The 26055-nt window shown below is 54.8% G+C and overlaps 2 long non-coding RNA genes across 2 annotated transcripts; one reads left to right on the top strand and one right to left on the bottom strand.

The window, feature by feature from the left end:
• Positions 1-3682: 3682 nt before the first annotated feature.
• LOC109493204 lies at positions 3683-4521 on the bottom strand. Its single transcript, XR_006588142.1, has 2 exons — positions 4439-4521; positions 3683-4324 (listed from the first exon to the last, which is right to left on the bottom strand). It is a non-coding gene; the product is annotated as an uncharacterized LOC109493204 (long non-coding RNA).
• A 17-nt stretch (positions 4522-4538) lies between these two features.
• Positions 4539-9876, top strand: LOC109493205. The gene is made up of 3 exons (XR_002147301.3): positions 4539-4668; positions 8776-8860; positions 9354-9876. It is a non-coding gene; the product is annotated as an uncharacterized LOC109493205 (long non-coding RNA).
• Positions 9877-26055: the final 16179 nt, after the last annotated feature.

Genomic DNA, 26055 nt, shown 5'->3' with positions numbered 1-26055 from the left:
AAACAATCTTCTTTGTATTGCCCGACAGCTTAGACGCTTTCCTTACCATCCATGTTACTGAGAAATATTTATTCTGTTTTCACAAATCTTCTTTCTTTTTTTTTTTTAATGTTTATTTATTTTTGAGAGAGACAGAGACAGAATGCGAGTGGGTTAGGGGCAGAGAGAGAGGGAGACACAGAATCCGAAGCAGGCTCCAGGCTCCGCACTGTCAGCACAGAGCCCAACGCGGGTTCGAACCTACAAACCTAGAGATCGTGACCTGAGCTGAAGTCGGACGCTTAACCGACTGAGCCCCCCAGGCGCCCCTAAATCTTCTTTAATTTTTAGATTAAAAAAGGAAAAAGAGGGGCGCCTGGGTGGCTCAGTCGGTTGAGTGTCTTGTTAATGGAGGAGGTAGTCCATATACAGATTTGTACTGTGTGGTCTGCATTTCATGATGTCACACATACACTTTGAGACACAGGTTCTACAAGGGCATTTGCATGCATGGCATGGGCTGTGGTTGGAAGGATGCATCTTCCCAAATGGTCCTTTACGTTGAACATTTTGGTCGTGCCCAGCCTCCATCGGTAAGGTGGCGATGGCCTCTGCCCAATCTCCGTTATTGGAGTCCTTGTCCCTTACTTGATTGGACTTCCCCTACAGCAGCAACTGTATCCAGTTTCCTGCTTCATATCCAGCCCCACCTCTGTGCTTGTGCACAGAAGGAGCTCAGTAAAATGCTGGCTGGCCTTTCTTTATTCTCTTTCTAGAAAGCCCTGAAACTTTCTGGAATAAATAGCTTCATACCTTCTTCCTGAAGCTTCCTTTTCTTCTCCCCCTTGTCTTCACTGTTTCTTTCTTCTCTCTGTCTTCTGTGCCTTAACCCTGCCCAGAGCATTGCCGGGACAGCCTTGTGACCTCTCGCTGAGGTCACCGATTTCCAGGAGTCTGGGGTCTCCCAAGACTACAGCAGGGATTCCCAAACTTCCAATCAGCAGAATCATCCAAGCAGCTTGTTAAAACACCGAGTGCCGGCCCCCGGCCCCGGCGTTTCTGACTCAGGGAGGGGCCCGGGAATGTGCATTCCTAGCAAGTTCCCCGAGTGCTCCAGAGACTGCACTGTGGAAGTCACCAGCCTAGCACACAGCTGCTCTCAGCTGACCACAGGCCTGGCAGGTGAGGAGAACGGGAGGGCCCAGCCTCTAAAGCCAAGCTTACGACCAACTTGGTAGGTTGCCTTGGGCAACTGGGTTCTGTGTTTTCCTCTATATAGAGGCAACATGATAGTATCCCCAGCAGGATGCTTGCAAAGACACCGTTTGGAAATGCATTTGGCACAGTGCCTGGCCTGTGGGTAGTTCTCACTATGTATCACGACATCTTAGTCTGTGTGGGCTGCTATAACGAAATACCATAAACTGGGCTGCTTATAAACAAATATTTATTTCTCACAGTTGTGGAGGTGGGAAGTCCAAGATCACGGTGCCCGCAGACTCGGTGTCTGGTGAGAGCCCACTTTCTAGACCTATATTTTCAGGGAGGCTCTGGCCTTTACTCAAGGAACCCCAGGATTTTCAGGGATTGAATGAGACCAGCATAGGAGCACCGCCCCCCAAGATGGTGGGAAAAGGGGTTCAGTGGACCCAGATGCCAGGGAGATGGCCCCAGCCTGGCGGGCTCCCATCTCTGGGGGCCATCCTGATGCAGACAGCAGCACTGAGCATGGGAAGAGAGGTTGAAAGTATAGAGATAAATGCTAATCTCCAGCGTAAACATTTCTCAGTGCTGGACACTCTCTGAATGTGCCATAATCCCCCCTGGGGAGGGGACGAGATAACTTGGGAGGCTGAGGCCAGTGCGGGCTAGCGGAAAAGGAGATTGGGAGGAGATGGGAAGAAACAGGGGCCGAGGACGCCCATCATTTATGTGCCTGACAACTCTGGGAGCAGCCTGACTGGAGACAGAGGGAATCTTCCAATGGGACAAGGGGTAGAAAGACTGGCCAGGGTGAGACAAAGGGGGGCAGCAGGCACCCTCCCCTCATATAACCCAAGAAGGCCCAGTCTAGGTACTGTTCAACGATGATGTGCCATCCATGGACTGATCGGTAATTTGAGCCAGGTGACCTTGGGGGTGACCTTGACAGGTTGTTTTCCCTCTCTAGGTCTTGGTTTTTCCATCTTTTAAATGGGGATGTAGTCCCCCCCCCCCCCCCCCCCCCCCGCTCCACCTGGGAGAGTAGAGATGGTGCTCTTGACCTCTATGCCTCTGGATGAAATCAGGCAAAAAGAGAGAGCTGGATCTTTCTCGAAAAACAGAAGAATTTCTTGAGAACAAGCAGAGTGGGGACACAGGTGGGCGGGCAGAAGAGGCAAACGGAAGTTGTAGGCAAAACTGCATCGTACAAAGAATAGAGCTGGACTCATACACGCCTGGTCTGAGCTCAGCTCCTCCACGTTCTGGCTGGGTGACTTTGGGCAAGTCACTTGCCCTCTCTGAGCCTCGCTGCCTCCATTGTTATAGGAGCATAAACACAGTAGCTGCCCTCATGGAATGGTGAGCATGACATACGACCGTACGTATAAACTGCTGAGCGCAGCACTTGTCACATAATCAACTCTCGGGAAACGCTGGGGGTAACGTCTACCCGAGGCCGTTGGTGGTAGCGCTTGTGGGCCACGGTCAATGGTATTTTCCAAAGAGGCCTGTGGTCCTATTCCTTGTCCGCCATGCTCTTCTGCATCCTTACCTCACTACATCCTCCCCGAGGGGGGATCTGGATGGCCTCGGTGACCCATTTGTAACTCACGGAAGTCCGAAAAAGGTCACACTGCTTGCACCTCATTCTCCTGAAATGCCTCTTCCCTAGCTGTTCCCTCCTGGAACCCAACTGCCATGCTGGGAGACACTCGAGCGACACGGAGAGGCCACATGCAGGTGCTCTGGCCGACAGTCCCAGCTGAGCCTGGCATTCCAGTCCCGAACCCAAGCACTGGACATGTGATCGAGATGTTTCCAGGCGATTCCAGCTGTTCAAGTCACCAGTGGCCATTTGTCCGCCAAGCCGAAGCCCCAGATATTGGGGAGCAGAGATGTCATCCCCACTGCGCCTTGTCTGGATTCCTGACCCGGGCAATCTGTGAGCCAAATGAAACGATTGTTGTTTCACACCACTAATCTTGGGATGACTTATGTGGCAACCGATAACTGGAATGTGGGCCGGATGAGGTTCGGGGCCCTTGTAGTGCACACGGGTCAAGGGCTTCTTAGCCTTTTTGTTGCCTCGTTGAAGTTCCAGGAGCATAAACAGCCCCCGTGCCTACCCCAAAGTGTGTTGGGGGATGTCTGGGCTCACCACCCCACTAGGCACACACTAGGGGTCCTGCTAGGGCACTGGGCATTCAGGGGATTTGCCTGGCAGGGTGCCGTCCCTGCTCCCCCGCTTTCGCAGTGTCAGACCAGAGTCTTTATGCTCACGCATGATGCAGCAATGACACTGGTGACGAAGGCCACAAATCACAAAGCTGGGGGTGAGTAACATCATCTTGGAATAACAGATCTCAAAGGGCACCAGCTCAGGGAGAAGTTTCATGTAATAGCTACGGAAATTGGCTAGTCTCACCAATAATAATAGTAAAGGCAACAGCAATTTGCACCGCATGGGATTTTCCGTGGCAAATGACAGAAAACCAGAAACTGACTTAAGCCCCAAGGGCAATTTATTGGCTGGCGTAGCTGAAAAAGTTGATGGATTGTGGAATGGCTTCATCTAGGGGCTTTCTTTCCGTTTCCCTACGTTCAAACTCCCCGCCTTGGCTTTCCCAAGCGGCTGACGGCAACTCGAGGCTCATGGGTTCAGCTGCAGCGCACCAGGAGAACACGCTCTTCCGCTAAAAGATCCGGCGACGGTCTACAATGCATCAGCCCGATTGGCTCTCGTCGGGTCACATGGTCTCAGCCAGCCAATCCCAAAGGCAGGAGGAGGGGGCGGTGATTGGCCATCCTGAGTCACATGGCCATGTCCACGGGGGAGGGGGGCGGAGTGCACAGCACCTAAGCCACGTGGGCTGGCAGTGGGAGCAAGCCCGGTTGCCCAGAGGGAAGTCGCAGTGTGGTTATCGGACACAGAAGCCGCGCTGAGCGGTTAAGCGTGTACCCGCGTGGACGGTGGCGGCTGTTAGCCTGGGGTGTGCCCGGCGTTCTCCCCGGGTGGTTATGCTGCCACCCTGTCCAGTCGTGATGGTCCCTGTTTTGCAGGTAGAGAAACAGAGCCCTGGAGAGGCCAGGCCACGGGCCTCGGGGCCCACCGTGACGGAACTGGGGTCTGAACGCCGGTCACCTGCCGACAAAATTCTTGCCTTGTTTTCTGGCATTCTCTCTGTGCGAGAGAGCCCTCCCTCCTTTCGTTCACCAGCAACAAAGACAAAACACTTGTGATGAATGACATTCTTACGTTTCAACACTCACTAGGAGTCCTGCTCGATTCCTGCTGGGAGATAGCCATCCTTCCCTTTCTCCCGGTCTCCGGCGAGCCTTCTAGAACGCCAAGAGCATGGAGATGAGGTCACTGTAAGATCAGCCTGACGTGTTTTTCTTTAGTTTTTATGATGAGAGCTTTCAAACATACACAAAGTCAACGGAGTGGCTGAAGGTAGCCCCACGCACCCATCACCAGCTTCCACGGTAACCCCCCCCCCCCCCCCCGCTCCCCACCCCTCCGCCCTGATGAAGATGTTGGGGGGGATGGTTGTCACGGCTGAAAAAAAATCGACTTGAATTCATTTGTCGAAAGTGCACGGAGTGACCTTTGGTGGGAAAGTTAAGTTCTAAAATCCCCCAGAAAGGCAAAGCCCACACACGTCCCTGAAATAACGCCTTTACACCACATTGTCCCTCAGATCTAAGGACAGTTTGGTGTTTCTTCATTTGAAGTGATCAGATGAAGTGGCCGGCTAGGGCCAGGTTGTGCTAAACTCTGTCACCTCCCCCCCCCCCCCTCCCCGCCCCGGAATCCTACTGGGTGCACGGGAGCCAAGAAGGACCCGGGAGCCCTTGTTCCCATCCGGCACCGTGCGCCCACTTTGGGGCGAGTGCTCCTGGAGCAGAGTGGTGGTCGGATGGAGAAACCTGCTGGGAGAGGTCACCCCCGCTGTTTAAATTCCTTTCTTCTGTCTAGCGTGGTTTCCTGATGCACGCACAAGCAGGATACCGTTTTACCATCCAGCTGTCCCGCGCTGTGGCGTTTGAATTCCGCTCAAGCCCGATAGCTTGTGACGTGCGCTCGGGGCTTGGGGCAAGCCCGCGTCCCGCAGGGAGAGCCCCAGGCGCCTCTCAGCTGGGACAAGCCCGGCGAGAGGCTAGGGCAGAGGTGACAGGTGGCAGCCACCGCGTCCAGCACCTCGGAGGGGGGCTCTTGCTGGCTAGTGTCCCCTCCCCCACTCCTCCCCCGCTTGGTCTTCCCCTCCGGGATCGTCCTCCCCAGCGGTGCACGGTGAGCCTGGGAGGCAGAGCCGTGAGTCCTCCTCCCGTAGCTGGCCTGCTGGGGCCAGTCGACTTGCTGGGCCATTAACCAGCAAAGCCACAGCAGCCATAAAATTAATTTCCTTCCTAATATATACAAGACTTTCTCTAGCAGAATTATGGGCCGATATGATCAAAGTGTGTAAGTGATGTGCTTATGCTATCAGTTTCAACCCCTTAATGTCCTCCTGTCAAAACAAAATCCTCCAGAAAGGCTTTGAGGGGAATCACGTGGGCATAATGGCTTTCCAAAAGAGAGCCCTAAGTACTTGGTAACATATACAGAGCCGACTATTAGATCGGCTGGTGTAATTGTCCTTATATTTTAATGTAAACACGCTTATATTAGCCGGGCGCTTCATCCCCGGGGCAGACCCGGAGGTGCAGAGCAGGTGGGGGAAGGGTCCGTGGCTTTAGTGGGAACACGGAGCGGGGGAGGAGGCTGTCAAGGCCAGGACACGGACAGGAGGTCAGGGGGCGTGGGAGGGGAAGGGGATGCCGCGGAGGGAGGCAGAGGCAAACTGGGGAGACCTATCTGGCTTTTATTAATAACACGAATGGCTCCCGGGTGGCACTTTGAACTTTTGTTTTCCCCGGAGAATTTTCCCATCTCGGTTTCGCTTTGCCCTCGAGGTCACCTCTGCAAGGTGGACTGGGAGAGGGAGGGCCCATTTCACGGATGGAGACACTGAGGTTCAGAGAAGGGTCTTCGGGGCTGGCTGGCAGGAAGGAGACGTGGACGCAGAAGGGGTAAAAGAGAGCGGAGTGAGGGGGTTATTTACAGAGGGGTAGGCTGGGTTCAGGGAGCTAACGGGGACAGAGCAGGTGATATAGAGGTTTCCAGAGCCTGCTGAGAACAGGAGCTTACAAGAGCACCGCCTGGAAAGAGCCACAGCCTTTGGCAGAGGGACGCTGCCCCTGCCAAACCCAAGGAGGGCTGACTCGGAAGGACCCGGGGGAAAGACACCTCCCTCTCTCTTCCTCTTCCCTCCCTCCTCCCTCTTCCCTCCCTCCTGGCGTCTCCCAGAATCCAACAGGAAGCCAGAGGACAAAGGGGCCTGGGCCTTGGGCACAGCCTCTCAGAGCACAGGCAGGGCAAAGGAAGGCGGAGGACACAGAATTTCCAGCCCGAGGTTGCATGGGGGGGGGCCGTTGGGAGCGCTCCCCCCCCAGACTTTCTGCAGCCCAGGCTTGTTCCCCCCCCCATACGGCAAGCAGCAGCAACTATGGCAGGGATGAGCCCTCTCTTCTGGAAGGCAGACCTCGGAAGGCCACCGAGAGGCCACAGTCCACTGTATGACACCCAGTGAGGCGGATGGCAGGATCTGGAAGCTTCTGGACGTCTCAGACTTTGGCTTTACTTTACGAAGCCGCCGGTGCTGCGCACCGAGGTTCCTCTGTGGGGAGAGAGCATATTTTCGCCGAGTGAATCTAGATAAGAGGTTGGGTGCCTGAAGCCTGGGTAATAATAGAAAGACAGCTGATGATTTATCGGTGCTATTCACAGCCCGCTGATATTATGTTGTCCAGCCTTTCTCCCTTGGCTCTGACAGACCCCGGCCCTCGCCCCCGGGGAAGCCTGCCCTAAAGGAAGTTGGGGCTTCCGTGTGCCACGTGGCCTACCAGTGGGTCCCCTGCAGTCACTCATTTAATGCTCACGTCCTCACGACTCCCCCCGGGGGAAATCCGTAGCAGCACCCACATTTTACAGGCAGACAGATCTTTGCGGAGATCTGGTTCCCGCAAAGGCCAATCGGGGGCTTTGCAGAGGGCCTTCCGGTAAGTTCTGTCTGAGTGCCAGCTCCCAGGTAACTAGTGAAGGTGCCCGAGATCCCACAGCCAGAAAGTCGCAGTGCTGGTGTTCAAACCCGCCTCCCGAAGCGGGTCCTGGAACCACCGATGGGCCAGTCTGGTGTGCGCCAACTTGCCAACAGCCAACTGTTAAGTCTCCAGGACTTTTGTGACCCCGCGGTGAAACGTAGCTATTATTAAAGATTAAATTGTATACTTTTGCCGTCAGGCGTACCTGGGTGGCTCGGTCAGTGAAGGGTCCGACTCAGCTCATGATCTCAGGGTTCGGGAGTTGGAGCCCCGCACCGGGCTCTGCGCCAATGGCATGGAGCCTGCTTGGGATTCCGTCCTTCTCTCCCTCTCTCTCTGCCCCTCCCCTGCTCATGCTCTCTCTTTCCCTCTCAAAATAAATACATACACTTGAAAGAAGAAACGTATAGGGGCGCCTGGGTGGCTCAGTCGGTGAAGCGTCCGACTTCGGCTCAGGTCATGATCTCGCGGTTTGTGGGTTCGAGCCCCGCGTCGGGCTCTGTGCTGACGGCTCGGAGCCTGGAGCCTGCTTCGAAATCTGTGCCTCCCCCTCTCTCGTTCTCTCTCTGCCCCTCCCCCACTCGTGCTCTGGGGGACGAGAGCTCTCTCTCTCTCTCTCTCTCTCTCAAAAATAAGTAAACATAAAAAAAAATAAAAAAAGAAATAAAAAAAATAAAAAATAAAAAAAGAAATGTGTATATTTCTACCATTAAATACATTCTATTAAACAAAGGTAGCAAGCACTCGGAATGTATGACGTCCCACGTTCCTGAGGTCCTTTATACTTGTTGAAGCTGTGTGTGCAAATCCCACACGATGGGGGGCTATGCAACATCTTTTCCAGCTGCGTCCTGTGATGCCGGCCACGGTGGGAGGGTTGACACCGCGGAAACCGGCGTGTGGTACAAATCAGGGCTTCCCCCTGCCCCCACCCCCACCCCCACCCCCAAGAGAGGTAGTTGCTAAATATTTAGTAAGTCATTGCCTAGAACCCCGGCCCCTTTGCTTCTCACCTGAGACCCGTCCGAGCACCCTGCAGGAGAGCGGAGGCTACGTATCACGCAAAACACAGAGTCACTCTGGTTTGGAGGGTGGGCGGGCGTCCGGCCCCGATGTCGACTCAGGTCAAAGGGACGTGGGCACCGGTGAGGGCGGCTGGCCATGGGCTAGATCGTTGCCTCGTGTGACACCTGGCTCTTCGGGCCAGATTTCAAAGCGTCTCTTGGGAAGGCAAGCGTCCTGGGTAGGGCCAAGGAGGCCGTTCATTTCGGGCACGGCCACCATCTTTCATGCAGCGTCCTGCCCCCGCTTTGGGCAAATTCCTCGTCTGGTGATAAGAGCGGCTCCGTCTCAGGACTTTCCCATAGTGCTGACAGTTTTAAACCAATAGATTTATGAACTTTTAAGTAATAGAAATATTTAAGGCAGACCTATTTGTCTTATCTACAGAGACTGGAAGACTCCTCTTCAGAGAGGGAAAAGTAAACTCATAAAAGGGAGTGATGTTGTTGGACGCGGCCTGCGGAGACGAGAGGTGGGACCCCTCCCGCTGTCCAGATAGTGTCCTTTGCTGCTGCCCGTGTCCTGGGCCTGCCTCACCGGCCTCCCTGCCGCTTCTAGGCGTTGCCAGAAATTCTCCCAGTAATTCTGTTGCTCCCCCGTGTTCGCGGGGCCCGGTTTCTGCTGTTTGGCTCCGAACACCTTGGTGAATCCAATGACGACGAGACTGGTTATCGCCATGGCTAACATTTATTGAGCACCTTTATGTTATATGCCAAGCACCTTGCTAAAGCACTGTGGTTCCATTTAATGCCCTGGAAACCCTGGAAGGTAGACAGGTGGGCTGTGGGGGAGAGGGGAAGGTGGTCTAGATTTTTGGGGGTCCCTCTTTAAGAAAAAAAAGTATGAAATGCCCCTTTTTACCAAGCCATATGACCCTGGAAGACGTCTCCAGGGCCCCACCCAGTGTCCTGAAGGAGCTTGGGACGGGGAGGAGACCCTGATGGACCCTGATCTCCATTTTGCAGATGAGAAGACCCAGACCCAAGAGGGTGACGTGACTTGCTCAAGGTCAAGTGGTTGCCAAAGGGTAGAGGCAGGATTTGAACCCAGGACTGACTCCGGAGAGTTTGCTCGTACCCGTGACTTCTCGTGACTTCTTTGAGCCCCCATCATCGGGCCAGCTGGCATTTCCTTTTTGTTCTCTGACAGATTTCCTTTGGACCAGGGATGCTGTGTGACCTCACCTCATTCGTTGATGGGGCCACGTTTCTGCCCAGACTACTGGCTATAGGTGCTCCTCGTCCACACCCCTGCGAACCCTCCTCGTTCCCCGAGGTGCCACCCAAGCGCCTCTCCCTCTCCTCCACCCTGTCTCGTCTCCTCCTGAAAAGAAACCACGAATGTTCCAGCCCTCCGCATGCCGTCCCTCCCCCGTGTTTCTGTCTCGCCACACAGCCGAGCCTTCCCCAACGTGTGGTTTCGTGTGTGCCTGAATCTCATCCCCCAGACGTGCTGTTAGATTATTGGGATAAAGACGGGCTCTTCTCACGTCTTGCCTGCATCTCTCCGAGCCTGTTGCTCTGTTTTCTTTAACCCTTTATTATACCAATATGTTCTGAGCATCTACGAGGTGTCGGGCACTGGTTCAGTGCTGGGGGTTCAGGCGTCCTTGGTATAATCACTGTCCTCAAAGAGACGACATGCATTCTACACGGCGAAAATGGGTTCTGGTGGGGCAATGCTGGGAGCTGTGGAAACCTAGAGTGGGGGCCTCTGACCCCGGGGTGGGCTCGGGGAAGGCTTCCTGGAGGAGGGGACATCCAAGCTGAGGTCTGGAGCAAGCCAACGGGGAGGCATTCTGGCCAGAGGGAACAGAACGCGTAAAAGCGTAAAGGCAGGAGGGAGCGTGGTGAGGGTGGGGGATGAGAAGTCCCTCGGTGGCTGGAGACTGCTAACAAGGAGGAAGCGTTGTCGGGCGGCTGAGGTCAGGAGGGTGGGCCGGGGGCCTGGGTCAAGACGACCTTTGTGAGTTTCACTGCAGAGTTTGGACTTGATTCTGAGGGCACTGGATGTTTTAAAGTAGGGCAGTGATGCGATCTAAGTGATCACTTTGGTTGTGGGGGACGCACTGGGGCAGGAGGGAAAGAGAGGTCAGCCGGGAGTCACAATGGTAAGGTAAGAGAGAGAGAGTGAGGACTGGAGCCAGGGAGCGGTCACCAGGAGAGGGCGCATGCACTGTTCTTCAATGGCCTCTCTGCCTCCACCACCCGGGGCCTTCTCACCCTTCCTCCAGCTCACAAAGCTTGGTCCTACCTCAGGGCCTTTGCACGTGCTCTTCCCACCACCCAGAACTGTTCTCCCCTTATATACAACCATGGCTACCCCCCCTCCCTCACGTCCTTCAGGGCTCTGGTCAAATGTCACCCCCCTCAGAGACTTCCTTGGCACACTGCCCCTCCTAAAGTAGCCCCTCACACCTTTCTGTACCCTGGTTTTGCCTCATTCTTTCACTTAGAGCCCTTGTCCCTCTCTGCACATTCACTTGTTTATTTCCTGTTTCCCTGAGCACAATATCCAGGACTTGGTTCCCTTGTCCATTACCTGGCACCTGGCTGGTGCCAGGCCCGCAGCAGGCACTCAGGAAATATGTGCTAGATGAACAGTTGTGGTGGGCAGGGGGCACGGACGAGTGGTGGTTGATTGGGGGGTAGCAGGGGTGGGGTATCTGGTTCCTGACTGGGCACCAGGAAGAGAATGACCGGCTTCATTTGGGATGTTTGGCGTTCTAGATCTTTGCCGGACCTTTAAGGGGAGAGACCCACCAGGTTCAAGGCTGAAGATGTGAGTTCTGAGCTGGACGTACAGACGTGGGGCTTGTCCCCAAATGGATGGAGTATCAGACAAGCGTAGGGAGTCCTTAGGGACTGTTTATGAGTGTCAGCCGGGAAGGGGCCCTCACAGAGGCGGGGAGGAGGGCCCCGGGGGCTGGCAACAGCAGGGAGGCATCACCTTCGGTACCACCAGCCTCTCCAGGGAAACGGAACCGGTAGGTGATGTAGATATCGTTACAGATATATAGACACGATTTTAATTAACATACGTATACGCACACACATCTACATATGTATTCGTTAAAATCAATTAAAAATAAAATGCATACACATATGTGCATATATGTTTTTAATTGGTTTTCACTGTTAATCTCACGAAGCCCGTTGGGCAGGCTGGAAACGTGCTTTTGCTTTTAAAGACTTTCAATGGATTGGACAAGGCCCACCCACAGCCTGGAGGGCCATCTCCTTTACTTAAGGTGACTGATGGTAGGGGCTTGTTAACCACACGTGCGTAATACCTTCTCAGCCACACCTAGGTGAGTAGGATTGAGTAATGGGGTGTCGGGTCGTTGCGGCCCAGTCAAGTGGACCCATCAGGCTGACATCGCACCACCCCAAGGCCGGAACGGGCAAAGGGGGTGTGGTTGCCAGGATCTGATAAGAGCTGTGGCCAAGGAAGAGGGGCCGCTGACGGAAGCCTTTGGAAGAGGGGTGCAGCCAGCCGGCAGCCCAGCAAGCAGGGAGCAGGGAATGAGTACCAGTCTTCAGCCAACTGCTGGTGCCCGCCCCCCCCAGCCTGAAGCCAGAGGGCAAGGGAGCCCACCGATGCATCCACGCTGGCCAGCTTCTGGGGCACAACGCAGGGGGAAGTGAGCGTGGTGGAGTGTGGACCCAGAGAGCAGACAGGAATACTCCAGCATGGGACAGGTGGCAGGGGGAGTGGCGGGAATCATCCTGGGCCAGTGACTACAATGGGAAGGACTGCAGGGCTGAGAAAGATGCCTGAGGAGCATGAGCAGTCAAGGAATGACCAGAGAGAATGTCCCACACAGGGAATGGGGAAGGAATGGCCAGAGGTGTGGAGGAAGTGCAGAAGAACCCAGAAGTGAATGAAGGAGTCCACAGAAGCCATGGAAGCCTCAGCCAACAACCTGGAAGTGGAGCTGGGTCCTGGACATTGGGACTGGGTGGTTCCTGAGGGTGTTCAGATTAAGGACAGGTGGAATAGAGTCAGCCATGTTCTGAGTGGCTGTGGGGACCTACGTCACGACAGGTGTCCTCAGGCTCCTGGGGTGAACTTGGGGTCCAAAATAGGAAAGTATGGGGGCCAGGACCATAGACACAGGAACAAAGGTGGAGAAGAGAGGAGGATGGATGCCTGAATGGACGGATGGGCAGATGGACAGATAGATGGATGGATGGATGGAGATGCATAGATGGATAGGTGGGTGGATGGATGAATGGACAGATGGATGGGTGGACAGATGGATGGATGTATGGATGGATGGATGGATGGATGGATGAGTGGAGGTATGTATGTATGGATGGATGGATGGATGAGTGGATGGATGGATGGATGAGTGGATGGATGGATGGATGGATGGATAAATGAATGGTTGGATATATGGATGGAAAGATGGATGGACAGGTGGATGGATGGATGGGTGGATGGATGAGTGGATGGATGGATGGATGGGTGGATGGATGGATGAGTGTATGTATGTAAGTATGGATGGATGGATGAGTGGAGGTATGTATGTATGTATGGATGGATGGATGAGTGGGTGGATGGATGGATGAGTGGATGGGTGGATGTATGAGTGGATAGATGGATGGATGGATGAGTAGATGGGTGGATGGATGAGTGAATGGACGGATGGATGGATGGATGGATGGAGGGATGGAGGGATGGATAAATGAATGGCTGGATATATGGATGGAAAGATGGATGGACAGATGGATGGATGGATGAGTGGATGGATGGATGGATGAGTGGAGGTATGTATGTATGTATGTATGGATGGATGGATGAGTGGATGGATGGATGGATGGATGGATGGATAAATGAATGGTTGGATATATGGATGGAAAGATGGATAGACAGGTGGATGGATGGATGGATGGATGGATGAGCGGATGGATGGATAGATGGATGGATGGATGGATGAGTGGAGGTATGTATGTATGTATGTATGGATGGATGAGTGGGTGGATGGATGGATGAGTGGATGGGTGGATGTATGAGTGGATAGATGGATGGATGGATGAGTAGATGGATGGATGGATGAGTGGATGGATGGATGGATGGATGGATGGATGGATAAATGAATGGCTGGATATATGGATGGAAAGATGGATAGACAGGTGGATGGATGGATGGATGGGTGGATGGATGAGTGGATGGATGGATGGATGGATGGATGAGCGGATGGATGGATAGATGGATGGATGGATGAATGGATGGATGGATGGTTGGGTAGGTAGGTGTATAGGTAAATGGATGAATGGCTAGAAGCTAAAAAGGAAGGAAGGAAGGAAAGAAGAAGGAAGGAATCCTCATACCTGTACATTCTCTGCTATGGCTATGGCTTCAATCCTCATAAGGATCCTGTGAGTTTGGGTTGATTTATTCCCATTTCACAGACTAGGAAACTGAGGCACAGAGAAGCTAAGTAGACTGCCAGAGGTCACGCATCCAGTTCATGCTGGAACTGGGACATTCATAGCCTCGCAGATTCTGCAGCTTGTTTTTACAGCGAGCCTTCCTGGGGCAGACAGGCCAGGACCGCAGCCAACCCCCCAACAACGGCAGCTTCTACACCACCTGAGCTTGGACCTTGGTTCTCTCACTGAGGAAGTAGATGGTCCCACGCGAGGTACTGACCTTTCCTGTGCCTCTGTTTCTTCAGAGAGAGCATGGGGACAGCAGTAGGTCTGACATCAGCGTTGATAAGTTTAGATAACTCTGTGTACACAAAGCACCGAGAAAGTGCCTGGCAGCCAGCCAGTGAGTAGCGGACAGAAGATTCGAACCCCAGATCTGACCTACTTCGAAAGTTCTTTTTCCCCGTTTTTAAAAAACGAGATCTGTACTTTTTTCAAACTGCTTTTTGTTTGAACCTTTATTTTCTTTTGATTCTTCGTTTTCTTTAAGCCGGGTTCCGGTGGAGACAGAAGCATTTGCCAGGCCTGGGTCCCACAGTCACTGAGTTTAGTTCCAGACGTTTAAAAGTCGGAAAGCAACCCCCAAACACTGGCATTGTTTGCCCACGCCTGGAAAGGAGGTGATCGTTAGTGAGCTTTGCTGTCCGAAAGGACAAGACTTGCCCACCAACCACGTGCCCTTGTTTTACCGATGGGGCGCGTGAGATGGAGAGAGAGTAAGGAGTCCGAGTTCAGACAGGGAGGAAGTGACAAAGAGGGACCCAAACCCGGGTGTCCTGATCTGACCCCCCCGACCCACCCAGGGCTACCTCCTCGGGGGCAGCTGAGAAGACCAGGGACATCCGTCATGGGGGACGGGCCACAACAACAAAGAGAAGAGGTTAATGTCCCAAAGGGAAAGATCTTGTTCTGGTCTGGGCTGTGCTGTTAGTGCCCAGATGGTCCTGGCACTTAGTAGGTGTTCAAAAAACAGTCTGTTGCGTGACCATCTGAATGAAATATCCACTTTCTCTTCTACGGTCTCCGATCAAGCGTCCACAAACTTCCTGCTGCACGTGGTAGAACTGATACTGAGAGAAAACTACCACTGACAATTATAACAATACTGGGGCGCCCGGGGGGCTCAGTCGGTTGAGCGTCCGACTTCGGCTCAGGTCACGATCTCGCAGTTGGTGAGTTCGAGCCCCGCATCAGGCTCGCGGCTGTCAGCCTGTCAGCGCAGAGCCCGGATCCTCTGTCTCCATCCTCCCCCCACACCCCTCCCCTGCTCACACTCAAAAATAAATAAATAGCAAAAAAAGTTATAAAGATACTACTGCTAACAGGAATAATAGCGACCACCTACCTCGCCCCTGCTGTGCGTGTCGATCGCTGTGCTCAGCACCTTACACATCTTATGTAGAATCACAACACGCCCCATTTTATTTTATTTTTATTTTTATTTTTTTTCAACATGCCCCATTTTACAGATGGGGAAAGGGAGGCTCACGGTGGCAAAGTCACTTGTCCGGAGTCACAGAGCGAGGGCTGTGGGTATAGAGGGACGCAACTCCCAGGCCCTGCACTCAGTTCTCACAATTAGTTGCCTTTCTGGCTCACCAGCAATGAGTCCTTTTATTTTAAAGTTTTTTTTTTTTAATGTTTATTTTTGGGGGGGGGAGGGGCAGAGAGACGGAGACATAGAATCCGAAGCAGGCTCCAGGCTCTGAGCTGTCAGCGCAGAGCCTGACTTGGGGCTCGAGCCCACAGGCTGCGACATCCTGACCTGAGCTGAAGTCGGAGGCTTAACCGACGGAGCCACCCAGGCGCCCCAATGAGTCCTTTTTGATAACTAAGGTCTGAGTTTCTACTTTGGCGACATTTCTAAGTGCCAGGCTTCTGCTGCATGCTGGGGATACTTTTTGCCCAAGATGCCCCAGGGAGCCAAAGACGCTGAAGACATTGTCCCTCCCACCGGAGGGATGCCCGGGGTAGTGGGGGCTTTGTTGTCCTGAAACTGGACTTTCCGTGTTTCCCACCCCCCCCCACCCCCCGCTTCTAAGAGGAGGCAATTTCCTCTTCTACATCCTGACAGTGCTCACTGACCGTCCCACCCTAACCGGGGTTAGCGGGCGTCTCAGGCAGTGCACACCCTGGGCACCCGTAACGCGGGGTCGAGGGTCGCACCTCCGCGCCCCGCTACCCCCCACATCGCCGGCTCCCCGCAGTAGGCGCGCTGTACACGTTTGCTGACGGACCGCTGATTGATCTGATTCTGTAAAGTGCCTGCTTGGCCACATGAGCCCAGAGAGGCTTAATAAAGGCTTTTTGAAGATGATAAGAAACAGAGCTGCCTTGTTAAGATTCCGGGGGCCTCAGATTCTTCTTCAGTAGCAGTATCTTTCTCTCTCTCTCTCTCTTTCTTTTTTAAGTGCTGGCAGATAAAGTCTGCTGACCGTCCGCTGGGCGACACTGGAGAAAGAGCTTTAGGGCTTTCTGAGTTTTAAAGGGATACATTAGAAGCAGCTCACGACATTAAGATCATCTGGGTTCCAGCCAGGACGGACGGTGGATTGGCAGCTTTGTCCCCATCCCCGGTCACAAAGCGGAGTCAGGGTAAGTTTGAGCAAGACTGACTTCGCAGAGGTCGGGATAGCCCTGGGCTGCCACTCGGGAGGCTGGGGTCGGACCCCGCTCTGCCTCTACTGACTCCTGTACCCCTTTGCACGCCCGAGCCTCAGTTTCCCCAGCTGCAAAGCCAAGGGCCAAAGTGAGTGCGCCCCAGAGCCCTCTGCGGCCCTGACCTCCCACGCCTGGGGAGTCACTTATAGTGAGATTAGGCTTTCTCGTTGCCCAAGCACAAGACAAGGAGAGGAAGCCGGGTTGTGGATAATGCAGCATGGCTGTCCAGGCAGGTGGCTGGCCAAGCCAAGAGACCATCAGAGACGTGCCTCTGCCCCATCCCGAACCCCGACCCTGGCAGGCGCTGCTCCCAACAGAGGACACCGTCCAGGGAGGGCTCGCCTGCCCGTGGCCCATCTGCCAGCTTCGTTTTATCGCACCTGGGTGAAACCAGCCCCTTGCAGAGGCGAGGGGAGAGGGCAGAGGGAAAGGCAGGTGGGGAGGGGAGAGGGAGAGGAGAGGTCCACCGCAGAGGTTTTTCAATTTTCCTATTTATAGGTTTCTTCGAGAATCTGCAAAATCTATGGAGCCTGCTCCTTGGGAAAAACACTCACACACGTACAAAATTTTGCCTCTAATTTTAAGGAGTTTCTGAGCACACCGATCCCAGGTCAGGAACTCCTAAAATAAAGGCTGTGTATGTGGCCACCTTATGGAAGAAGGAGGAGGAGGGTGCGGGGAGAGGAAGAAGAAAAGAAGAAGAAGAAAGGCGGGAGGAAGAAGCAGCAAGCAAACAATTCTGGGGCGCCTGGCGGGGGGCTCAGTAGGTCAAGCGTCCGACTTCGGCTCAGGTCACGATCTCGCGGTTTGCGGGTTCGAGCCCCGCGTGGGGCTCCACACACTGACGGCACGGAGCCTGCTTGGGACTCTCTCTCCCTCTCTCTCTGCCCCTCCCCAGCTCATGCTCGCGCGCGCTCTCTCTCTAAATACATAAACACACATTAAAAAAGGAAAAAAGAAACAAAAAGACTTTTCACTTAGGACATGGTCCCAGGATCTTAGAGACAGGATTCGGATCCCGGCTCTGTTCCTTTCCAGTTGTGTAACCTTGTCCACGTGACTCAACTTTCTCAGCTTCGGTTTCCTCGTGTTTCCCACCGAGGTGAGTAAGTATATCCTTTGGGCGGTCCTTCCCGGGTCCCCTACCGCAGCGTGGCCTCTGAGCCATTATTGGAAGCTAGTTTGCTCAGAGAACATTGCCTCTTGAGGCCCCACCTTGTCCTGGGGCCCCCTCGGGGTTAGACCAGGGGCTGGGACGCGGGTAGCGCGGTCCCCGGCCCGGGAGTAGCAGCCGCGCCTGGGAGCTCTAGAAATGCAGAGTCGGGGCCCCCAGCCCAGCCCCATGGGATCAGCAGCTCCATTCCCAGGTGGCCCGGAGGCGCATGCCAAGGCCAGAAAGACCTTGACATTACCCGCCCCTCCCCCACCCATCCCACAGATCAGCGTGAGCCAAACCCGTGCTGACGCAGAGCCCCGGGAGCCACCCGAGCCTCGCCGGCCTCTTTCTCTTTTCCTGTCTCCACCTTCTCGGGACTAGGGTTTCAGCACTCAGCTCTTCCCCGACGGCCTCCTTCTTGCTGATTTGTCACCCGCCCTAAACCCCAGCAGCCAGGTTAGAGTTATCACCAGGTACGTAGAAAGCCAGCAATCACTCGGCACGCCTGTAATAGGAGGAAGCTGCCGGCCGAGATCCCGGGGCAAACGCGTTGGAAAAAGACCAGATCTCAGCATGGGGTGCAGGTGGGCCGCTGGCCACGAAATCCCTCTGCCTGGGACAGAAAGCATGAGTTGAACACAGGAAAGAAAAAAAAAAAAAAATCAGGAACAGCAACAATGATCGCTTACTAAGTCTTACCATGTGTGGGACACCACACAGGGGCCCCGATCGCATCATCTAATTTAATCCGCCCGACGACTCTGCGGGGCAAGTATTAGTATTCCATTCCGCCGCTAAGGAAATCGAGGCCCAGAGAGGTGAAGTAACTTAGCTGAGGGTCACACAGCTGGTGGGTGGAAAAAGCACAGACTAGAGTGACCTCAGCTCGGATGCCACAAAGGGGGGCCGTGGGTAGAGCTGGTCTGCACGTTGTTAAAAGTTTCTTTGAATCATTTTGAAGATTTCACCTACAGCCTGCGTTTCTGGACTCTCTTGGGAAATCGGAATGCTTTTGGCCTTGCCCTCTGCCAGCCGGAAGGCATGGCGGGAAGGGATCGTGGAAGTAAGTCCCCACCACTGACACCTTCTGAAATCTACTGACCCTACTGGGCATTTTAGGTTGAACGCCTTGATGATAATGATGAGAGTAATAGCTGATATTTATTGAGCGCTCACTACATACTAAGCACAACGCTACAAGTTGAAAAAAAAAATGTTTAGATCGTGCCCCCAGGTGCTTTGGAATCCGCTCGGCCACTCCCTCTCCCCAGTGTTTGCCCAGCGTCAACTTGGATGCCTCCAGGCGCGAGGCGCTCACTACCTGTTGAAGCCGTCCTTTCCAGGGCTCCACTGGGCGTCTTTAAAATTCTTTTCTTTAGAGCCCCACGCTGCCCGTTCTATTTCCACCTGCGGACCGGGCCATCCGGAGTCAGCCCACGGCGTGTTCCACACGTCAGCCCTTCTGGAGGTCTGAGGCCATCGGGCTTCTCCTCGAGCCCCCCATGCCGGTGTTGGTGGCTCCTGGCAGACAAGTTCCCGCTGGGGCTGTGCGGGATCTGAGGGAGGGAACGGGGGAGGGGTTCCTTGTCAGCCGGTGGCTACTCCCCTATCGGGAGTAGGGCTCTCCTGTCGGGTTCCAGGAGACCCCTCACCCCAGGTCAGCGAGCCAGGCTGCACCTTGTGCCCCGCTCCGCACCCTTCCCGGCAGAGGGGAGCCCAGGAGCTCCTGAGTCCCTCACTTTCTTTATGACCCTCCCCTTCCCCTTTCTTTGTCTTGCTACTTCATCCATAAGCCCTATTTCCTCTGTGCTCTGTGTCCTCCCTCCCCTCTCTGAGGCTGCCTCTCTGCTCCAGTCCGCTGTCCTGGTCCTTCCCTCCCCGGGACACCGCGCCACCCGCGCCCACACGGTCTTTCTAAACCCTTCCCTTGCATATCTCTGCTTCTCTCTTTTCCCCACTGCGTGGTCCTCATCGGTTAACCCCGCACACATCTGGCGAGCGAGCCAGCACGAGTTTCTATGAAGTTTTAATGCATACCTTCCCTAGGACGTCCTTAGCCCTGTCCTTCTCAGAGTGACCCCCACCCCGACCACAGTGATCTCATTCCCTCACGTGGTTTCGAACGCTGCCAGGATCCCGCCAACCCCCAAGGCCATCTCCAGCCCGTCCCTGTCCCCAGGGCTGCAGACTCTTACCACCCAACCCTCGGCTGGGTGGGTATCTCCATCCGGGCCGGCTCGGCCCCCAGTTGGACCCACCGTCTCTCTCCCGGACCCCAAGGCGCCATCCTCCTTCACCTCTAGCTCAGCCAATGACACCAGCATCCACCCAACGGTCCGAACCAGAAACCCAGGGCTGTTCCATTCCCCTCCCTCGCTCCCCCATGTCCCAGCAGCCACGGGGTTCTGCCCCCAGCCCCTTCCAGGGGCTGCACCTCCTCCTTCGATAACACGGTGAATGATTGTTGAATGAATGCATTCCAACCTGCCCAATGGGCTTCCGGCATCCTTTGGGGGGGGCCTCCAGCTGGGTCGCCCCCCCCCAGGGTCTCCCTGGCTTTTCCAGTCTATCCTCCGTGCTGTGGCCACAGCCATCTTGTAAAAGTGCAGCCTTGGCCGTGTCCCTTCCCTGCTCAAACACCTTCAGTGGCTCCCCACTGCCTCCAGGTGGAAGTCCAGGCCATCAAGCCCTCCGCCCTCTGCCATTTCTCCAACCTCAGCGCCCCCTCCTCCCCGCCTGGAACTTGAGCTCGCACCGCACAGGATGCCTTGCACATGCGCTCACCTCTCTGCTTTGGCTTGTGTTAGCCCACCCGGCCGGCACGCCTTTCCCTGGTCCCCGTGCCCTGTTACTTTGCTGCTATCACTCTGGTCCGTCGTTTTCAGTGTTTCTCAGTTATAAAGGGTGCTGAATGTTTCTAGCTGTGAATATGTATTTGAGTCTTGGGCTAGAGTCTTGAAAGCAGGCTCGTTGTGGATGAACGTGGTTTAGATTAGATACTTGGCCAAAGCTCTTTTCCAAACGGGCCGGCCCACCTGCGCTGTAAGCGGGTCTATGGTCGGTTCTAGAATTTGGCCTCCCCACCTGGGTGTCCCTGGGGTGGAGAGAGAAGAGTGAAATGTGGTGCTGGCGGCACGGCGAGTTGCTGTTTAGATAGACGCAAACCCACTGGAAGAAGGCAACGGGTCTCCGTTTACAAGGAGTCAAGTGGTTTAAATGTGGAACCCGAGGCGCCCGGAGAGGCAAAATGAGAAGGAGGCTGTCTAAAGACCTACCCGAGTGACCGCTTGAATCCACAACTGTTGGGAAAATAAAATCGACTTTATTGCGTGAAATGGGTGCATGCCAAGGAGATGCTTTTACGCGAGAGAAGATCTGATCTGTTGACCGTCCAACTTCCTCCAGGTTCATGGTTTGGGGTTTCCGGCAGCCCCTCCCCCCCACCCCCTCCAAGCCTCAGCTTCATACCGTTTGAATTCACTTACCCAGAGCGAGATCCAACTGTAAGTAAAAAGAGACTTTAAAAAGCTTATTTTAAAAATCCTCATAAGGTGTTTTGGACATCAACTAGCTCTTAAAAACCACAGCAGTGCTTTCATGATCTCAGTGCAAATGATTCTGAACCATATGGGTTGCATTTTCCTCAGATTCCTCCTGGTTCTAAAAGTGAAAGGCAGAGGAGTCAGAGAAATTGTACGTGGCCGTTTGGAGATTCGATCTGTGGCCGAACGCCGGGAGCCGTGGGGTTTTGGAAGCAGGGTTCCAGATTTCTGGAAGCGCTCAGGAGAAGACTGTTCTGTTCACACTCTAGAGGCATCTTTGATTGGGGGTTCCTGGGAGGGCATCCCACACCCTGAAGCAGCAGCCCCCCAAGCTCTGATTCGTGAATCAAAATTTCCTCAATTGCTAGTCAGAGATACAGATTCCAAGGCTGTACCCCAGCCCTTCTGAATCAAACCTGCTGCCCTGGGGCCCCTGGAATCTGTATTTTTTTTATTTTTATTTTTAATTTTAAAAAAGTTTGACATTTTTTAATTTTTTATTATGTTTCTGAGAGACGGAGAGAGACAGAGCGCGAGCAGGGGAGGGGCAGAGAGAGGGGGGAGACGCAGAATCCGGAGCAGGCTCCAGGCTCCGAGCTGTCAGCTCGGAGCCGGTCGCAGGGCTTGAACCCATGAACCGTGGGGTCATGACCTGAACTGAAGTCGCAGGCTCAACCGACTGAGCCACCCAGGTGCCCCTGGAATCTGTACTTTTTTTTTTTTTTAAGAATTTTTATTTTTATTTTTTAAATTTTTTTTTCAACGTTTTTTATTTATTTTTGGGACAGAGAGAGACAGAGCATGAACGGGGGAGGGGCAGAGAGAGAGGGAGACACAGAATCGGAAACAGGCTCCAGGCTCCGAGCCATCAGCCCAGAGCCTGACACGGGGCTCGAACTCATGGACTGCGAGATTGTGACCTGGCTGAAGTCGGACGCTTAACCGACTGCGCCACCCAGGTGCCCCTGGAATCTTCCTGGCCGCCCTGCTGGGTTCATCGCTGTTCCAGGTCAGGATTTCACAAGCTTGGCTCTGTTGACAGGTGGGAACAGAGAATCCTTTGTTGTAGGGGGGCCGGTCTCCACCCACTCAACACCAATAGCGCCCCCTGCCCACGTCGTTGACAAGCAACAACGTCTCCAGGCATTGCCAAGTGTCCCCAAGAAGGGAGGGGAGCAAAACAGCCCCGGTGTAGATGACTTTAAAGTAGTCAGCCGATCAGCGGATGTACAATTGCTTGCTGGTGTGTGTGTGTGTGTGTGTGTGTGTGTGTGTGTGTGTCTGCTGTGAGTTGGAGACACATCTGTACCTAAAAACAGAGACTGGGAAGTTAGGAAGGCAGGGGTACCATCACGTGTCGTGTATTTTGCACCTCCCACCTCACCTACTATTCTGTACATGTTCATACATCCTATGTGTGTAGGTTGCCTTCTCCCTCATTCTTCACTCCCTCAATATTGTAGGGGTTCTACGTCTTCCCTTTTGCCCTGGCCTCGCGGCTTCGGGAGGAACACACGTCCTACCCCTTGACTTTGATCGCGTGCCTTGCGTTGGCCCCCAGGAGGCTCGGGGAGGTGGGTGGAGCAAAGGCTTCAGATGCGTCTGACTGGTCGCCTTGTTCCCTTGGCCTCCCCTGTGGAGAAGGCCCGCCCCGAGCAGCCGCGGCCCCTTCCGCCCCTAAAATGAACCCATGTAGACCAAACCTGGGCCCGACAGAAAGCCTGGAGTCCAGCCTGAGCCAACCGAGCCTGGCCTGGATCGGCCAAGCCACGGCCAACCCGCAGACCCGCTAGGGCAAAACAATAAACGTTTGCCACCCACATCAACGCAACAGGCCGACGCTCTCGACGTTTCCCCCGAAAGACAGTTTGGCACGGCAGCTAAGAACTTAGGAGTGGAAGCCGCAAAGCCCAAGTCGCAATTCAGATCCCAGCTCTGCCGCTTTCTGACAAGTCACTTGACGGCGCTGACCTCCGCTCCCTCATCCGTTAAATGGGCACATGAGATAAAGCACGAGGCTCGGCTTCCCTGCCTCGTCACTGGGCTTGTGTACTCGTACGCGCTTTGTAGATTGGGGAGGATTAAATGAGGCCACGCGTGCGGATCCTTCAGCGTCGGTGCCTGGCACGGGGTAAGCGCGTGGGCCAAGGGAGCTCATCGCATTATTATGCGGAAGGTTCGAGGACCTGGCGTACGTGCTCCTCTTTGCTGCCTCCCGCCCTGTCTTTCCTTCTTCCTGTCCTCCTGTCCTCCTCGGCTGCCTTCCTCCCTCCTTACCGGATCCTGACCACAAACACCTACCGAACGCCTGTCCTATACCAGGCCCTGGGCTTGGGACAGCAGGATCTGGAGCCCCCGTGGGGGCAGACACCTGGCACAGACTCTGGGCTGGGGCGCAAGATCCCGCAAAGGGTTAACCCCCGGGTAACCGGGAGCCAAATAAATTCTGCCCCGCCAAACACGCCCCAATCATCATTAGTCACGGCTTGTTGGACGGCAGGCCCCTCCCCGGCGCTTATCTCCCCGGCTTCTGTCCTGGGCCGGGCGGTCATATTTCATGTTCTGAAAACAGATGACCCCAGGGTCAGGGAAATGAAAGCCCCATTCAACAGGTCGGCCTGGGGCTCAGCGGGGAAGGAGGGTGAGGGTCAGTCCAGCAGCTCTGTCCTTGTCCGAACAGGCCCAGAGCACGTGCCCCAGAGGCCCAGGGCATGAGGCTCGCTCTTCAACACCAGGGGTCAGGCCCCAGGGATGGGATCATCAGGGTGACGCTTAGCCGCCCCGCCCCACGCTTTGCCTTCCAGGAAGCAGCCAGGCTGGGGGCGGGGCCGGGAGGCCGTATTTGCATAATGCCTCCCATGATGCTTCACTGCAGCTTTGGGGGTGAGTCACCGCCCAGCTGGGGGATCCCGGGACGGGGCTCCAGTTCCAGCTGTGGGGCTGTGCTCGCCACCCTGGGAGCCACGCCGGGAGAGGGGCAGGTGTGATTCCTGTCCTCGTGGAGTTTCACGGTGGTCCCCGGAGGGCCCGCTGACCCACCGGGCACCGCTGGAAGGTTTCAAGTTCTCTACAATCGGAAGGAAGCAAGCCTAGGGTTACGGAAGCCCGCGGAAATCAGATGACATTTTGCCTCCGTGGAAAGAAAAAGAACACGTTTCAGTAGTTAAAGCTGCATCAAAGACGGTTTCTGGGGGGCGCCTGTGTGGCTCCGTCGGTTGGGCGTCCGGCTTGGGCTCAGGTCATGATCTCGCGGTCTGTCAGTTCGAGCCCCGCGTCGGGCTCTGTGCTGATGCCTCGGAGCCTGGAGCCTGCTTCCGAGTCTGTGTCTCCCCGCCTCTCTCTGCCCCTCCCCTGCTAGTGCTCTCTCTCTCTCTCTCTCTCTCTCTCTCTCAAAAATAAATAAACGTTAAAAAAAAAAAGAAAAAAAAAAGAAGTGCTCTGTGAGCTCCTATTAACGTTTGAAAAAAATGTTTTACTTACTGATTTTTTGAGAGCGACCACGAGCAAGGGAAGGGCAGAGAGAGAGAGGGAGAGAGAGAGAGGGCAGAGGATCCGAATCCGGCTGTGAGCTGACAGCAGCGAGCCCAGGGCGGAGCTCGAACTCAGGAACCTCAAGATCACAACCCGAGCTGAAGTCAGAGGCTCAACCCCCTGAGCCATCCAGGTGCCCCAATATATATTTTTTAAGTTATTAGACATGCCAGGCACTGTGCTAAGTAGTTTATACAGTCTGTAGGCCTCATTTATCTTAGTGAGATAAATCTTTCAAGCAAATCTTGAAATCTGGACGTGGGTGTAGGTGGTTTGTGTAGGGGGTGACCCTGGGAAGCAGAATGTAGCAGGAGGAATGGACGCAAGGAGGAACGCAGAGGTGTGGGGTGGACTGAATGTTTGTGTCTCCCCCACCCCCACCCGCAAGTTCATAGGCTAAACGCCTAACCCCCACCATGATGGCATAGGAGATGGCTTTGGGGAGGGAGGGTGGTTGAGACGAGGTCACGGGTGGGGAGCCCCAGCCGTGAGGGTCTGTGTGAAGACACTGCAAGAGGGCGGCCACCTACGAGCCAGGGAGACGCGGAATCCATTGGCACTGTGACCTCGGATTCCAGCTTCCACGACTGTGGGAAGTAAGTCCCTGCCATTGAAGCGGCCCGTCTAGTGGCCGGGTGGTGTGGTGACGAGTGGGTCACCGCTCTGGACAAGCGGGGCGCACTCTCCCTGCCACCCCTCTGAGGAGCCACGCAGAAGGCACCTCTGAACGTCCCCCAGAGAGGGCCCCGGAGGCTGTAACAGGGCAGGAGAAAGCCCATCGGCAGGGAAGGGGGTTGCCATCAGCAAGCCCGGGAACTCGCACCTGACTGGGGACGAACTCGGGAGACGGCGAAGGAGTTAGGAGCAAGGCATCTGCGTCCTCCTCGTTCTCTCGGGAAATCCTGGCGAGGGCACGGTGCGGTGGGTACCGTCAGGGTCCCCTTCTGCAGGTGGAGGGGAACCACGGCAGGGACAGGCCCAGGGACCCGCCCGGCGTCACACAGCTGGAACCAGGGCCGGAGCCCCGGCCTCTCCACTTTCTCCAGCCTGGACTCCAAGACTAGAGGCGTTTTAAAACCTCTCTGTCCCTCAGTTTCCACATTTCGCTGCTGTGAGGTGAAAAGATGTAATATTTGAAAGCTGGTTAAAAGGTTTGCGGTCCTATGATAAGTCCTTAGGAAGCGCACGTTAGTATTTGGGTCAGCGGTTCTCCGAGCCTGGTCCCCAGACCAGCAGCTTCAGCCTCGCTCGACAGACCCCTCCCCAGACCCACTGAGTCAGAAACCCCGCCCCTGGAGCCAGCAATCTGTGTTATAACAACCCACTGCCCAGCGGATTC

This window comes from Felis catus, chromosome D3, assembly GCF_018350175.1.
Source record: "Felis catus isolate Fca126 chromosome D3, F.catus_Fca126_mat1.0, whole genome shotgun sequence".
Taxonomy (NCBI): domain Eukaryota; kingdom Metazoa; phylum Chordata; class Mammalia; order Carnivora; family Felidae; genus Felis; species Felis catus.
Note: the sequence above shows the minus strand (reverse complement) of the source record. Positions and strands in the feature narration are given on the sequence as shown.